General features: G+C 50.5%; 1 long non-coding RNA gene across 1 annotated transcript; it reads left to right on the top strand.

Annotated features, from left to right (window-relative positions):
- LOC135308197 (uncharacterized) lies at positions 1 to 16,947 on the top strand. Its single transcript, XR_010368738.1, has 4 exons — positions 1 to 136; positions 3,143 to 3,934; positions 8,409 to 8,546; positions 16,382 to 16,947. It is a non-coding gene; the product is annotated as an uncharacterized LOC135308197 (long non-coding RNA).
- The last annotated feature ends 207 nt before the right edge of the window (positions 16,948 to 17,154 follow it).

Below are 17,154 nucleotides of genomic sequence, written 5' to 3'. Positions count from 1 at the left end.
CTGCAAACATCCCTCTCTCTAATTATGGATGTGGGAGTGTAGCTCATCAGTGGTAATGAGATGTTTAAAGCATAAATCAACAACAGAATATCACGATGAGACCCAGTTCCCCTCAGCTGTGCTGCAGACAAGGCAGGTAAGTGACCTGCTGGCTGCACCCCACCTGCCGGGGCTGCGATTACATTCCATCTCCCGCCCGCAATTTTTTGGCAATTACGCAGAAATGTCCCATTTCCTGCGGTAAATAAATAGGGATCCGTGCTTCGCCTTGATGCAACTCCACCTCCTCTAATACGCTGCATTGTCCATTGATTTGCCTAATTATGTGTATTACAACTGCACGAGGCGCTGGGTAGCAGCGGGGGTCCGTGCGGGGAGAGGAGGAGGGCGATTGCTCCATCTGCTCCTGCGAGCGCCGCGAGAAGCGTCGGGAGTGCGCTGGGAAGCGGAGGGAAGGAATTACCATCTCGTGCAGGTGCCTCTGGAACGGGAATCCCACTGCCAGGTGCTGGCGGGCGGCTCTCCTGAGCTCCCCACGTGCTTAATTACCCTACAGCGAGTCTTCCCAGCTCGAATTAGAGCAGGCAATTGCTGCCGAAGCCTTGAAACAGAACGGGGAGTGCAGCAGGGCTTCATCCATCTCACTGCAGAGAGCTGCATCTCCCACCCAGCGAGATTCATGCCCCATTCGGCCGAATTTAAAAGCACTTACCTGGAATTAGATGATTAATTTTAAAATCTGAGCGTAGGAGCGCAGCAGACAAGGTCAAAGCATCCGAGCTGTGAATGTGGGTTCCGGTGATGGCATTACAAAACCAGGGAGTGTGCTTGTCTGTGCTGTGGATTTAGGGAGAAGTCGCTCAGGACTGTGGGAGGCAGCGCAGGGAGAGCCAGGGGAGCCTGGGATGAGCTGTCAGTAGCTGCTGTCCTGAGCAAGGAGCTTTATTCCTCCACAGCCGCTGCTCCCTGCCACGCTCCGGGATGGCTGATGGATCAGGGGTGGCAGCAGGGTGATGTGCTGCTCCTTCTCCTGCTGGCTCCTGCTGCTCCTTCTCAGCAGGTAACTCAGCAAATCAGCCTGTTAGCCCGACTGGAAAATATCCGAGGGGTAAAAACTGCCCAGAACCTGCTGTGTGCCATGTAACAAGCAATACACAAGGGCTGTGACATCCTGGGAATAACACACCTGGAGGGGCAACACTGGCAAAGTTAAAGTCATGGTGTGCACCCTGCGGGGTTTTAAATTGCCTGAGCACTTTTTTGTGGGCTCCTGCACGGCGGGGCAGGGCTGTGAGGAGCTGCACCCAGTCTCTGCAGGCTTGGCTGTGTCCAGGTGATGCTGCAGCACCAGCTGCATCCACCCGGGCTGCATCAAAGAGCTGCGGGTGTCACGTTCGGGAGCTGTGAAACTGAACCCAGGTGCCTGGCAGTGCTCCAGGGCTTTATCCACGGTGTGAAGGATTAGACAAGGATTTGGCATGGGGCGCCAGAGGAAAGTTGCCTTTTACCTTCAGATGTCCGACAGAAAAGCCCATCAGGCTCGGTGGTGGAGGGAGGGGAGGCTCTCGGGGATAGGGGGAATAGCCCTGCCTAAAAATTGGGGTAAATCTCTATTGCAGGATCCTGGTGCTAACATGATTATGCTCTGAAATCCTGGAGGTTTGAGCTATGAATAATTGCAGTGATATGCCTTTGCAGAATCCCTTTATTACACAGCAGGTTTGGACAATGCTCTCAGGCACAGGGTGGGACCCGTGGGGTGCCCAGTGCAGGCACAGGAGCTGGATTTGGACGATCTGTCCCTTCCAACTCAGCATATTCCAGGATTCTGATAGCTGAAACAGCTTTAATACCCTGCTCTTAATGACCCTAATGGAAAGTCCTAAATCACACTTCGATTGTAGCCTGCAGAGCTGTTGGGTGTCAGTGCAAAGCCAGCGCGGGCAGGGAAGGATGTGTGTGCGCCCGCACAGGCGTGTGTGTGTGTGTGTTAATCAGTTTGCTTTTCAAAGTGGCTAAAAACAGAAGCCTGAGGAGTTCCCCCTGCGAGGTGCTTTCCCTGGATGCTGCTCCTTGCGCTAATGGTATCCTCTCACCAGAGAAAACATCCCACTCCAGAGCTGAAGTGGTTGGCAGGAGCTGTAATTAAGGTGTGAAGAGACTTTCCACACGCGAACCTGCCTTCCCGTGCTGGGCTCCTCGCTGGAGAACAGAGACTCTTTGGCAATTGGCTTTTACACGTGGGCTGTTCGTATTCCTGCTATTCTGTTTGGATTGCTAATCCTCCAATTTGCACCTTAACTCCCTTAAAATAAAACAGGGGCAGAAATGTTTTCGCGCTGATTTGTAGTAATAAGCGTAAAAGAACAAAATATTTATAATATAAATATTTATAATACAAGTGTTTCTCGACCCAACTCTATCAAAACCTTGTTCTCAAACTGCTATTATTTTTTTTTTTTTAAATACTGCTAGTTGCTAGAACAGTATTTCTGAGGCTTAGAAATACGGTTGAGATATTTTTTTCTTAAAGAATTGCTGGATTTATTAATTAAGTACAGATTTATATGGGGAAAAGAGAAATGAAAGAAAATAGTGATGTATTAGCTCGGTAGGAGAAGTGATTCAGTGTGAGGAAAGTCACAGACCAGTCCATTAAGAGAATCCGTTGGATTTTGGTGAGTCATGGGAAGATATTTTCATTGATAATGTGAAGCAGACCCTGGTGCACGTGTCTGTGGGAATGCAGGAGGCTTTGTGCAGGGAATGCCCAGCCCTGAGCGTGTGTCTGCTCAGGGATCCACATCCTCCTTCCCCATGGGCTCTGACCCAGCCAGGCCCTGCAGAAAGGGCTGCACTATCAGCTTTTCCTGGCTGCTAATGTTGCTTTAAAGCAGCCCCGAGTTCCTTGAATCTGGCTGGGTATTTCCACTGGATCCCACCCCAGGCACAGTGAGGGCTGAGCATGGGTAATTTTGACTCATTGCTCTGTTTTCTTGAGCGACCATGGGCACCTCCCTTACACTCCTGGCACCCCACATCCTTTAAGATTCCAGCAGTAAAGCTCCCTAGCCACAAGCAGCAAAGAGCTGAAATCTGTGCTCATATTCCCTTTCTCTCTCCATTTGCATTTTGCTGGCAGGTTGCTGAAGATTACAGGTTAATAGCAGTGCAGAGAAACTGGGTGATCTGGTGTAACTGGGCCTGAACGCTGGAGCAAAGCTGGGATGTCAGCATGGGATGGATGTTTTACAGCTCAGGGAGAACCGCCGGATGAGCGGCAGCGGTGGGGAAAGTGCAAATACCCGGAGACACCCAAGGCTGGGAATGTGGTTTGAGCGCTGAACTGCCCCTCGCATTACACACGCAATTACAAGCTGTGTGGTGAGCAGATGGGAGCTCCAGGGAGGCTTTAAGCTGGCGGAACGCGCGTGAGGGAAGGCAGGAGGAGATATCCAAGCCTCCCCTGGAGAGCGTGAGCCGCGCTCGCCGCGGTCCCGGCTGGATCTGCTCCACGGGCCTGCTGGGCTAACTCCACCCTGGGGAGCTGCATGCTGCTGCTGCTGACTCGAATCCATCCTAAAGATGCCGCAAGAAGTGCCTGTGGAGGCTGGCTCTGTGCTCAGCCACGGGAGATGCCACGAGCCCACAGGCTGTGCTGGCCTTTCCTCAGCATTCCCTGAGCTCCAGGATTTCCAAGCTTTGATGAGACCTCTGGGCGCTGTCCTGTGCTGGAGGAAAGCCCCCTGTGAGGACAAGGACACGGTGACTGGAGAGTTCTTTGCCTTTCAAACTCAGTTGTGGCTGCTGCTGCTCTGTCCCGAGCTTGGCTTTGTGTCCTTCCAGCATCCTGGCACGGTGGAGTCCATGGGGAAGGAGGCTGGGAGCTCGGCCAGAGGTGAGACCACGGCTTTCCTGGCCTCCTCCCTCCCTGGTAAGTTTGCATCTTGCTTTGGGGAATATAGACAGGACAAAAATGGACACATGTGGCTTAAAAATAAGCTGCTGAATTGCAATTTCCATCAGCTCCAAGAGGCTCTGAGGTGCCCAGCAGTGGCCTCTGCCCGCTGCGGGTGGGGTGGGAAATCAAACCCGGAGATTTCACAGGCGACAGAAGAGCCCCATGCAAAACACACTGCACAACTCGAGCTAAAACGTCTGCGAGTCGCCAGCCTGAATTTTCACTCCACCCTAGTCCAAAACCAGCCCCTGGCAATTCTCTGCTGGCTGAGATTAATCCGTGGGCGTCTTTAATCTCAGATGCTAAATCGGAGCAGAGTTTCAGTCTGTGCAAGCCCGCCCGCCTGCGCCCGGAGTTCTGATTCTCTTTTTCCGTTACTTTTTCCCTATTGCTACAACAATTAATTAAGAATGGTTCTGCTGAACCCTGTTGATTCATTTGGCACTTGGAAGCTTAATGAGGTGTGAACCTGCAGACTGCGGCATCGGTGTAGCTGACACGGTAATTTATATCAATTGCTGTGATTAGTCCAGCTCCTCAATCACCGCGTTGTTTCTCCCAGCAATCTGTCACAGCCTGGACGGGGGGACCTCAGAGCTGGGTTTCTCTTACACTGCCAAGCAACGTTCTTGAGGTGCTGCTAACAAGGAAAATACAACTCATGGGATGCTTTGAGAATAGCAGCGCAGGGATTGCTTTGGTTGTAATGTGCTCTTCTCTCCCGAGGTGACTGAGATGCAGCGGTTTGGGAGGGTGTTCTTTCGAGGTCAAAAGGTCTTGTTGCTTCAGCCTGTCAGGAGCTGGCTGTGAGAGCCACTCTGTGGGTTGTCGTGTTCACTGTGCTGTGACGAAATTATTCATCAGTAACTTGAACTTCTGCAAATTGAGCCCAGGGCCGTTGGAGCCACCCCGGATCTCCTTGCCCATGACATGGGGTGGAGTAGAGCACAGCAAGGGCTGTGTGACCCCTCTGCAATCACAACCCCAGTTATGTCCTTGGTGATGGCACTGCATCCTATTAACTTCCACATTCTAGCAAAAATCATGGAACCACAGAATGGGCAGGAAGGGATCCTAAAGACCATCCTGTTCTATCTCTGCTGCCATGGCAGGGACACCTTTCACTATCCCAGGCTGCTCCAAGCCCCATCCAACCTGACCTTGGACACTTCCAGGGATCCAGGGGCAGCCACAGCTGGGCACCCTGTGCCAGAGCCTCCTCACCTTCACAGGGAAGAATTTCTTCTTAGTGCAAATCTAAACCTGTCCTTCTTCAGGTTGTCACTACACTCCTTGTGAAAAGTCCCTCTCCAGCCTTTTAAACCCCTACAATCACACAAATGCAACTATTTTGAGTTTTGGGAACAGCTCGGTGTTGAGGCATAACAAGAAAGAGAAGGACAAGCTCCCTTTGGGCAGCCTTGGGTTCAACAGAGCCACCACAACTTAAACCATCACCTCTGCCCTTCAAAAATACCCGCTCTGTGGGTTGAAGGCCCATTGCCTGTTGCTGCATCACCTCCAGGTGCCCCGTACACACTGCCTTGTTTGTTGGGAGAGGATGGCTCTTTGTGGGCCACCAGGGAGCCCGTCCTGGCTGGGGACAAGGGCTGGGTGGGCAGCAGTGCCGTGGTGGCAGCTGCTGCAGGCAGAGGAGCGTGGAGCGCCGCGGGGCCATAAATCAGCCCCGCTGATGGGGAGGGCTCTAAATCAGCCTAATTGGGCTGGTGTGCTCGCAGTGGAGCTGGTGATACTTTTGTTTATTTTACGCCCGGTTAATGGGAAAATAAACAAACCACCCCCACTGAACTGAAACCAGAAATGGGAGAAACTGAGCTGCACCAAAGTAAACCCGCTTTGAATTATTCCCTTAAGCTGGGTGTCTAAACAGGAGAAATGGATACATGAGTAAATCTAAAAAGCTGAACAATAAAGGTAAAGATCTTTTTAATGTTCACAGAACCAGCAGGAAATCGTTAAGTTGATGTTTCTGGAAAAGAAAATTCAGCATTTGCAAAGTTAACGCTTTTAAACTGATCGGTGAGGCACGGGCACATCATTTCTGTACCACTGCAGATGTGTAAACTAATTTTAACACCCTTTCTATTTTCAGCACAGAGTCCTTAGAGTAAGTGAGCGTTTGACCTGTAACCACTGAGAGTAGTGTTCACTTTGGGGCCTATGTGTAGAGAAATATAATTTATTTTAATGATATTTAAGCTAATGAGCTTGGCTAATAGATATTTTTTAAGCCCTTTATAGGGGTTCAGTCATGGGACAACATGCCACTGGGCACAAATGCTCATTTACTCTGCAAAATGTCAGAGAATGGCCCAGCTATTAGTAAAGTGCATTCTGTTTGATTTTTAAGAATATATTTCCATAAATTACTGGCCCTAGAAATGAAATAAATCAGCCAGCTATCCAGTGAAATCTTAAATGTTAATTGAGAGTCGTGGGAGTGGCTGGAGCCAAAGGAGAGAAGGATGTGGGGGATCTCCCTGGGTGCTGGCTCAGAGGCTGCCTCACCCCATGGCTTGACCAGCATCCCATGGATGTGTTCACCCCAGGTGGATTCACCCCAGGTCTGGACTCACTTCTGCTGCTGGAGATCCTGGCAGGAGACCTCCCCATGGCTGGGCCGTGGTCCTGCCATGCTGGGTGCCCCCACTGAGCAGGCTGGGGCCAGCTGGGCAGGCTGGGGCTGCTCTCCTGAGCAACCTGGGCAGCCTGGAAGTGCAAAGTGAGCCCTGAGGGAGGAGGAGAATTGAGAAACTCTCTGGGGACCAGAAGGGTGATGGCCAAATGAGTCCCCTGGTCTGGGTGCAGGCATTTGAGTTACATCATGTGTTGGCTGCTGTAGGCTCAGCTCCTTCCTGATAGACCTGGTTCAGTTTGGGTATCAGGATGCTTCCTTGCATGTTCCTTTTCTATTTATTTGCTCAATGCCAGCTAACCAGTGTTTCCCATGGAGGAAAGATGTTCCTTCCACTGGCACCAGCTGGAGCTGGTCACATTTTCAGCAACTCTAGAACTGGGCAGGGAAAAATGTATCCGTGATGTCATTGCATCAGGGAACACCAGAAGGGAACAGACCTTGCAAGGGCTATTTTCTGCCCTCAGGCAGGTTGATCTGGGTCAAAATCAATCCCTGAAGCTGTTTGTTTATTTAACCCCTTCCTGGACTTTGCCAGCAGTGGAGGTCCCACACTGCCAGCACTGCCAGAGTTTTGGTTACAGCCTGTGGCGTGGATGTGTTGTTACACAAGTGCTTCATACCAAGGACAGCAGGTTTCTCTTCTCTCCTTATTAGCAGCAGTGATGTGAAGCTCCTTCATACCCCAGAACAGCAGCAGCAGCAGAGGGAGGGGGCAAGGGCAGCAATTAAATCTGTGTCAGTGCTGTCTGTGGGCAAACCCAGAGGCTGCTCAGGACTCTGGATCTGAACCCCCATCTCCTTTCCTCTTCCTTCTGTCAGGTTAGATGGTCTGGGTTTGTGCTGTGCATCCTCCTCCCAGCCTTGCTCCAGGGCTCCTCTCCTCTGGACATGCTGATCCAAAGCTGTGGCACCTCCACATGCCAGCAGCCCAGGCTGGCGCTGAGCAGATGAAAGATTATAGTGATCAATTTGGTGAGAAGGGAGATTTTTCTCCATCTGTCCACCCTCAAGGTTCTATTTCCTCATAAACCATTCCCCGAGACATCAGGAAAATTGAAGCTGCTCAGAAATGGAAGAGATAGTTAACCCAAAATGAATGAATATCCGACACGCTGGCTGCTCTCTGGAGCAGGAGGGGAGCAGCCAGCCGGGCTCTCCTGCACCGTGCTGGCTTTTGCAAAGAGCAAAGTGCCTCAGATCCTGATGGTTTCACCCAGCATCACTCCTCTCCGAGCTGCTCTGCTCAGCCAAGCACATCCTCCTCTGATCAAAGACCCCTCTGCCCCGAACCAGGCAGGAGGAGGGCTGGATGAGCCCCCCAAACTGAGCTGCTGTTGGACCCTGGCTGTGTGGGAAGTGCTCAGCAGCAGAGCCTGGGGCTGGCAGGCTGGTCCTGGCCAGCCACAGCAATTTCCTCCTTGGAATACGGGCTTGTGGTTTGATTGGTTTGTATTTTAAGGGAAGAGCAGAAGATGAAGACACTTTGCAGGATCTGTGTTTGTGCAGCTTTCCTGTCCCGTGATTTCAATCCTCCCAGCTTAATTTGTGAAACTTTTTGGAAGCAGCAAGGTCAGCTCTGCAGGACTGGGGCAGGTTTCCAGGTGGGACTTCAGGACACAGCAGGGCACCTGCCTCAGTTTCCCTCTTGGGGCTGGAAGAACTGAAGGGATAAAATCTTTGTCCTTGTCCAGGTATCCCTCCCTCCCCACCCTGGTTCTTTCAAGGAATTTAACTCTCTTCCTGCTCCATCACTTATTTCTTTTTCTTTTCCTTTCTGCTGCAATGGAGAACATTTGTTACATCCCCACGAAGGCTTCTTGCCAGCCAAAGATCTTCAGGGCATCCCCCAGACAGAGCAGAAGAACAGGGGTGAGCCACTGGCTGTGGAAACATCCTGCACGGAAAATGCTGTGGATGAATTTGCAGGTGAGCCTGCTGGAGGAGAAATCCAAGGGCTTTCTGTAGGTGCATGGGTGGTTTCCTGAGGGCCAGGCATGGCCAGGGGTCAGGAGTGGGAAGGTCCTTGGAGAAGTTGGGAGCTGCAGGGCAGACCTCAGCCTTGCTCTTAGCCCTGTTCAGCCTACGGATGCTCCAAAGCCCTGAGGAAACGATGGCACTACAGATTTTATTTCTGCCTAAAGCCAAGTTTCTGCCAGGAAAATTTCTCCCACGGATCCTGAACTGAGCCTGCGTGGGCAGCCCCCAGCAGCTGCTGCTGTCTCCCACCAAAGCCCAGTGGCAGTGAGTGCAGCAGCGAGGCCAGAGCTGCATCCCAAAATAACTGGGGTCCTCACGAGATGGAGAGCAGCCAGCTCAGCCTGGAGGAATGAAAATCACTTTTCCTAAAAGATAGCCCTGGAGCCGTGGGTGATGCTGGGGAATGATGGTCCAAGGGAGAACCTGTGGCACCAACTCAGCCCACTGATGCTGCAGGAAAGAGCTCAGCTCTTCCCACAGCCACCATCCTCCTGCCATCCCTGTCCCCATCTTCCTGCCATCCCTCTTGTATTTGTGGGATTCCCAGATGAAGGAAGGAAATGATGAATTTGACTCCATGTTCTTAAAAGGTTAATTTATTATTTTATGATCTATATTATATTAAAGAATACTATACTAAACTATACTAAAAGAATACAGAAAGGATACAGAGAGAAGGCTAAAAGATACTAAATGCAGCTCGTGACTCTCTCCAGAGTCTGACACAGCTTGGCCGTGATTGGCCAATGAGTGAAAACAATTCACATGAAACCAATGAAGCAATCTCCAACTACATTCCAAAGAAGCACAACGCAGGAGAAGCAAATGAGATAATATCGTTTTCCTTTTTCTCTGAGGCTTCTCAGCTTCCCATGAGAGAAATCCTGGCAAAGGGATTTTTCCAGAAAATATAATGGTGACACCATCCCTGTGTCCCTGCCATCCCTGTCCCCATCCTCCTGCCATCCCTGTCCCCATCCTCCTGCCATCCCTGTGCCCATCCTCCTGCCATCCCTGTGTCCCTGCCATCCCTGTGTCCCTGCCAGCCCCGACCCACAGCTCCCTCTGGGCTTTCAGATGCTTCTGCAATGCCAGCCAGGGCTGGGAGCAGCATGCTATTGTAAGCATGAATGCAGAATCAGTCCCTTTCCTACCAGCTGTCAAAAAGTATTATTTAATCTCAAATAGCTCTCAGTAGCTTTTTTTGTTGTTGTTGTTTCCTCTAGTTTGTTTTAAGAAGGTTGTTGAGTGTGAGAAAGCAGGAAGCAGTGTCAATAACACAGTGGGTTTTTTTCTTTTCACAGACACCCTTTGAACTCCCTTTACTCTGCCTCCCCTCCAGTTACATTTACACACCCTATAAATAACCTTCCAGGGCTTTGAAATGCTTTTATTAAAGCTAAGAGTGGAGCTTTTTTTCCAAATCCAGTGTTATTTGCTGCATTATCTGTAGACAACCTTCAGCATAATTACTATAAATGGCTTTAGGTTTTAACCCATCCCTGCTGAATGAGAGGAAAAACCAGGCAGAAAAGTGGCAGAAGCTTGGGAAGGAGATGATGGATGTGCTGGCACACCATGGCCCCAGGTCTCTGGGGTCTGTGGGGTGAGGGGAGCTGAGTCCAAGCCTGACCCATGGCCATCCCTGGGGACAGCTGCCCTGGACACTTGCAAGGTCCTTCATGAGCACTGGGAGGAACTGGGACCAGTGTTTGGGGATGAAGGCTGTGGGTCCATGAGCAAGGTGTCCCCAAGCCCAGCCTGCCCTGCCCAAAACCCCTGCACAGGTACAGGTGTCACCTCTGCCCCCAGGGAGGGAGGGGGGCCACCATCCCCATGTCTGGGGTCAGTTCAGCACAGTCTGGCTCTCTGGGATGGATATTTCTGTTGCTTCATTGATGCTTTAGCCTTTACCTGGGTAACTCCCAATTTTCACCAGTTTAAGCCAGAAAATGATGGTTTTTCATAATAATTCTCTGTTCCTTGGCTTCCTGTGCCAGAATCAGTGCACATCTGGCAATAAGGTTTTGGGATTTCTCTGCTCTGGGTTTCCTTCCTTCCCACTGTCCTTTGTGGTGCAACAAATTGACGGGAGCCACCTGTACAGCTTTTACAGACCCACATTTTGCTCTTCTCCCTTTAATTTTTTTTTCTCTTGGTCATCTAAGGCTGTGGCTCAGAGAGTGCTGGGATTAAGTTTTGCTGTCTTCTGGAGCCAGCTCCCTGGAAAGCCACCACGTCCCCTCGTGTAGCCCTCAGTGACAGCAGATGGAGCTTGCTGGAAACTTAACGAGGTGGAAGACCTCTCCCCCCAGCCTTGCAGCCCCAAGGAGTGTTTATCTCTGCCTCTTACCTCACTGAATGATGAAAATCTCATTTACCATCATCAATCTTCAGTTTTCTGTGCCTCCAGGCTGATGCAGGGAGCTCCTGCAGCTCACCTGGGCTGGGGGTGGCTCTGCTCTGATCAATGTCCCCTGCAGCCACCTGCCCCAAGAGCTGGATCTAGATGGCCTTTAAGGTACCCACTAACCCAAACCATTCTCTAGCTCTATGATTCTGTGCATTTGAAAGTCAGGAAAAGACAAAACACACAGTATTTTGAATTAATTGAAATATTTCTGTCTGCGAACACTTTCTTCTTGTTTCGTTAATAACTACCGAGGTACAGTTAAAAAAATTAGCTCCTTAATAATATTAACTAGGAAGCTAAACCTTTATCATAATATTAAATACAATAAAATTTTGTGACTGGATTAAACAGTCTTTAATGCATTTATTCCTTCACAATGGATTGCACTGTTTGGAGATGGACATTTTTGGTAAGGGGAATGAGAACCAGAAAAAAAAAAAAAGGACTTTTAGAAAAATATTATAACTACCTAAAAATAAACCCACTAGTCCTGAAATATTTATAAATGCATTGTTGGTATTATTGGGATGATGCATTTTGGAGGAACTGAAGGAAGGAGGAATTTTCCTGACCAGTGTGCTGGGAGCCTGGCAGGTGATTTTCTATTCTAGATGTAGCTTTGCAGGCGAGTGCGAGCGATGAAGGGCATTAGCAAAATAAGAGATGATTTAGTGGTGATGGCACTGTTGGTCCACAGATCCCACAGCTGCTAAATTTCAATATAAACTCCGTAACTCTGGAGGCAGAAAGAACTGAACACGCACAAGAGACTGTTTCTGAATATATTTTTCCCCCTCTCTCCAATAGAAGGCACAAATAATAGTGCATTTTTCAAAGTGCAAAGCACTTTACATTGCAAATAGTTGCATTAAATTTACATTTCATGGGTGAGTGGCCGTAGCTGCTGCTTGCCACATCCTTGCTGGTGACACTCCAGCAGTTGTACATGATCTAGTGCCCGCTGGGCTGTGTGTGCCTGGATGCCCAGGAGGGCAGAGCACTCTGGAGCTCCACCAGCAATCCCTCAACCTTGTCTCCAACTCCAGAAGGGAGAAGGACGGGAACTCAGGGGAGCAGGTGCTGGGAGAAGGCTTGTGCAGCAAGGTGGTGAATTCTGGGCAAAGCCAAGGTGAAATCCATTCTTCCAGTCCTGGAGGGACATGATTCCTGTGCCCTCGAGACAAATCCTTTTTTTTTCAGGGTGACAGCCAAGCCGCGCGCTCACGCTCGGTGGCGGCCGGCCCGCGGATGCGCGGAGCTTCCCTGGAAAGGTCAGCACACTCGGCATCCCTGTTTTCTCCAGAGGTGATCGATGAGCTGCAAACACTGTGCTGACAGTTGTTGTGGCCATGGAAAACTCATTTTCTGCTGCTCCTCGCTGGGAGGTGCAGGGTGGCCGCGGTTCCTCCGATAACGGCTGGGCCCCTCCTGCCCTGCGCCACCTTGCTGGTTCCTGTTGGCAGGGACAATTTTCATGGAATCACAGAATCATTTAGGTTGGAAAAGACCTCCAAGACCATCAAGCCCAACTGCTAACCCAGTGCCAGTCTCCAAGTGCCACATCCAGATGTCTTAAATCCCATGTCTCTATGTGCCACATCCATGTCTCTTAAATCCCTCCAGGGATGATGACTCCAGCACTGCCCTGAGCAGCCTGTTCCAGGGCTTGATAACCCTTCAAGTGAAGAACATTTGCCTAATAGCCAATCTCAGATAATTTCCTGTATAATATCCAATCTAAGATGATTTTCACGCCCTCCTTTGAGGAGCTCCTTGTCGGGGCCACCCTGGCAGTTACAGGCTCCCTGATTACCCTGCCTCATCAGAAAAGGTTGCCCTCCCCTCCCTGGCCCTGCAGACAATTGCTGCTGTGCTTGAGGCCACTGACCAAACCTGGGTGCTCCCTGGGGCTGGGTGGGTTGTGGGGATGGGTGTGCAGCCCCCTGGCTGTGGTCATGTCCCTCTGCAAAGTCCCTCTGCCACCAGCACGTGGTGTCAGACAGGAGCCCAGTGCTCCTTCACTGCCATAAGAAAACGTGGGGAATTTTTTCTCCTTTCTTCGTTTATCTACAGCATCCTTGATGACTTTTCTGGTCAGTCCATACTGTGACCTTCTCACTCAGTGCATGGTTTCATTTCTAGTCTCAAGGTTTAGTGTTTGTCATTTATTTGTGTTGGCTTTGGCACCTGCGAGCCCGGGGTCTGCCCCTGAGTCATTCCTCACCTGCAGGGACGATTCCTCACAGAAACAGCCAGTTTCTGTGCTGGCATTTACCATCCTGGCAGCCTCTAGAGCCTGCCTGGTGTGTGAGGCCAGGCTGAGTCACAGCTGGGTTTGCATCCATGGAAAATTAGCGGAGACCTGAGAAGGCACAGGGGGGTCTGATCTCATCTGCAGAGAGCACAGCAGGGCAGGGGTGCCAGCACAGGGAGCCCTGGTGGGAACCTGTCCATTCCAGGCCTGGAACAAGCATTTTTTTCCTGTGGGATTTATCCTACTGTGGGTTTTGCCCACCAGTGCCCACACTCACAGATTAAAAACCCACATGGGTTTGCCAGCCTGTGCTGCAGCCATGACTTTGCTGATGTGTAACTCTAGCTGCCTGCTGGGATTTGCTCCTCTGGATTTGTTTGCAGGCTCCTGGGAGAGATCTCCCTTTTTATGAATCTTTTTTGCTGCAGACTGTGCTCCTGTTCCCTGGGAGCAGCAGCACAGTGTCACTGAGCCTCACACAGTGTCACAGCCTGTGCCACATCACGGGGCCAGCTCCTGCTCGCAGCATCATCATTTCCAGAACGGTCCCTCTATGAAAAAATCCCAAGCAGTTCCTTAATAAACTAGTTCAGCGAATAAAGTATTTAACTGTTGTGTAATTTCCTGGCAAGCCAGCGGGTCCCCTCATAAATGCAGGAGCGTCGTGCTGGCTCCTGGCCAGCGCTCAGGCGTCCCTGGCCACTTGCCCTGTGCCAGCTCGTAAAACCCTCCCATGCTGGCTCCCCTTCCCATCCCACTCCCCCTCCAGATCCCTGCGGTGGCACTGCCAGGTGGGGGGGTTTCTGTGAGCAGATTAAGGCTCATTGCCCTGTCCTCTGCAGGAGGAGGCTGGACGGTGTCACCCGGCCACCACGGCCCCAGCACCTGTGTGACAGAACCAGTTTTTCTCCTCCCGTTTGCACACACGGAGCCCTTTCCCCAGGGGTCAGAGGGTTTCTGGCGCCTGCAGCAAAGCCACAGGAAATATCACCGACTTCAGGGGTTTCTCTGGGTTTTAGCAGTTTCTCACCTTTCTGGGCAGGAGGAAAAGCGTGGAGAAGTGATTCATCCCCCCCCAAAAACCAAGCCAAACCCCACCAGGGAAGCAGCCAAGCCTCGGGCAGCAAGTCAAACCTCCCCGTGCTCTAACCCAGGGTCACGGCTGTGGGCCTGACTCACACATGTCACCCTCCAGGGCCTGATCCCAGGGGCCTTGTGCCTCACCACAGTGGCCCAGCCCTTCTTTCTGTTTCTCAATTCCCTGCAATAACCCCCAGCCTGTGCCTTCTCCCTCACGGCACAGCTCCTGGCTCGTGCTGCCGAGTGCCCGCGGCTCTCTTGGGGTGCTGGGGCATCTCCTGGGGTGTTGGTGGGTCTGCTGAAGTGCTGCTGGGTTTTTTGGGGTGCTGGAGGGTCTGTCGTGGTGCTGGTGCTGCAGCTGCCCGTCCATGTGCTGTCCTGATGTGCTGGCCAGCTGAGGGAGGCGTGCAGGCCGCGTTTGAACCAGGAGGGAGGTGGGACGGGGGTGCAGCTTCAAAGGCTCTGAACCGGTTGCCAAGAAGTTCAAAGTGGCAGATTTGGGGGTTGTTTCGAGTCTTGATACCTTATTTTCTGAGCTGCTGGGATGCTGTGGTGGGGTTTGGGAGGCTCTGGCTGGGAAACAGGTCCTGTGTTTGCTCAGACCCCTCCGGGCAGGGGATGATGCCTGACCTGGTGCTGCAGCCCCCAGCAAGCCTGGAGGAGAGAGGAGGAGAGACCAGATGCCTTTAGGTGTGAACTGAATCCATCTGTCCACAGACAGACAGACAGACAGACAGACACCCCACACTGGGCTGTGTGGGCCTGGGTGGGTGGCAGGGGCTCTCCAAGGAGAAGGATGGAGAGAGGAGGACATGGAGCTGGGCTGCCTGGAAACACCTGGGCTGCAATGAGAGAAGATTGTTATTCACCTGGCTGTGACACTGGGCACAGTGGGCACTCTGGGTTTCCTGTGACACCAGCACAGAGGACAATACCTGACCTGCATGGCAGGGTCTGCTGGAAGTCCTTCCTCTGCCTGGAATCAGTCAGGATTGTCCCACATGATCTCTAGGGTCCCTTCTAACCCTTCTAATGATTCTTTGATTTCACATTTTGCATTTTTATGCAAAAAATAAGGTCCTTCTTTTATTCTTCAGATCTTCCACAGGAGGATCCTTCAGATCTTTCTTTTACTCTTCAGATCCCTCCACGTCTCTGCAGAAACATTCATTTGGGTGTGAGCAAAGGTCAAGTTCCCACAGCTGTGCGTGGGCCTCCCGTGTTCAACCCCATGAAAACAAAGAGTGAAGGAGATCTGCTGGCACCAGGCCCTGTGCAAAGCTCACTGAGGCTGATGAGTTTTCCTGATAACTTTGAGGACTTTGGACCCTGCCCTTTGGCACTTGTGGCTGAGTGCCCTCAGAAGGGATTGATGCCCTGTGGGTGAGAGAGGGAGTTCCTGGGAAGCCCCTTCCATTTTCTCATCCACAGAGGTTTTTTTGTATTAACAGATATGTTTTGGGTAGGGCAGATAAAACTCATGCAACATCATTATCTACATTTCTGAAGGAGAATCACTTACAGTATTTGGAAAGATGTGCTGGCCTGAATCTGCTTCAGGATGCAGTTGTGCTGGGGATGGTTTGGATCTCTTTGGGTCATTTATGCCAAGCCAGAGAAGCAGCAAAATCATCATGTTCTAAATGCTCATTGGAAGGATTTTGTTCTCATGAGATTTCTGTTAATTGTCTTAGTAAGGGGTGGCATGCTTGAATTTGGTAACTCCTACACTAAATGCACAAGAAGGCAAAATTTACTGGCAGGTCTTCACCTAGAAATGCTCCCAAACACCCACCTTGAACCATTCCTCATCAGTGCAGGTGATCATGGCCACATTTTAGTCCTGCATGTGTAAGTTAGTGGGACTTACACGTACATTGTCCCCACAGGAAGACCCAAGCACCTGCCCAGTACTCTGCAGAGTCACAGCTTCAGAGCACAGCTTACAGCCATGATACAAATTAGGATTTTAGTCACTATTTTATACAGCACTATCTGTACCTTGCTGCCTAATGTGGGATTTTTTTGTCTTTTCAGGCCAATTTCAGACAAATTGCTTTTCTTGCTTGTCCTGCATCTATTTCCTCCAACCAGCTTCTGCCCTGGAAGGTTTCGTTTGGAAGCACCATCCCACAAGGAAATCAATTGTGTTTTGGTTTGAAATTGCACACTTCTCCATATTTCCTTATCTTCAGCTAAGTGGCCGTCACCTCCTAATTATAATTTCCTCTTTTTTTAACTACTGGGCTCAATTTACAGCCTAATTACTCTTACCTTGTTTGTTTAATGAAGCTTATATAATGATTCCTGTGATCTTCATGAAACGTTACGCTGGGATTTTCCTTTTCGCTTTATAAACTGCGATTTTATATTAATGTTTTTAACCTCAGGTTTCTAATCATAAAGTCATAAGGAGTTTAATTGATTTGAAACTAGCCATGCCCTGAAGTGTGTACATGTCAGATTGATTCAAATTGATCCAACGTGTTTAAATAAAACTCGTGCCAAAAGCCCGTTGCACCTTATGCTGCCAGATATTTGCCCAAAGCCCTCTGGTTACTTAATTATGCTGCCATCTCAGTGTAATAAATTATTGATTAGGATGTGTTTTTATGTGTGTTTGTTGTAGTTTGGGGAGCCAGAGAAGTCCCCCAGTCCCACAAGCCAGCACAGGAACATCGTGTTGGGGGGAATGGTGCAAATCCATGTGCTGCTGGTACTGGAGGCTCTCACTGCTGCCCACTGCTGCAATTTGCAAGTGTCTGGTCACATCCTTGTGTCTTCTCACAGTTTGGGTCAGTCTGGGGGCT

The sequence above is a fragment of the Passer domesticus genome, chromosome 9 (assembly GCF_036417665.1).
Source record: "Passer domesticus isolate bPasDom1 chromosome 9, bPasDom1.hap1, whole genome shotgun sequence".
Lineage (NCBI taxonomy): Eukaryota > Metazoa > Chordata > Aves > Passeriformes > Passeridae > Passer > Passer domesticus.
The sequence above is the reverse complement of the archived record's forward strand: the minus strand, read 5'-3'. Positions and strand labels throughout refer to the sequence as shown.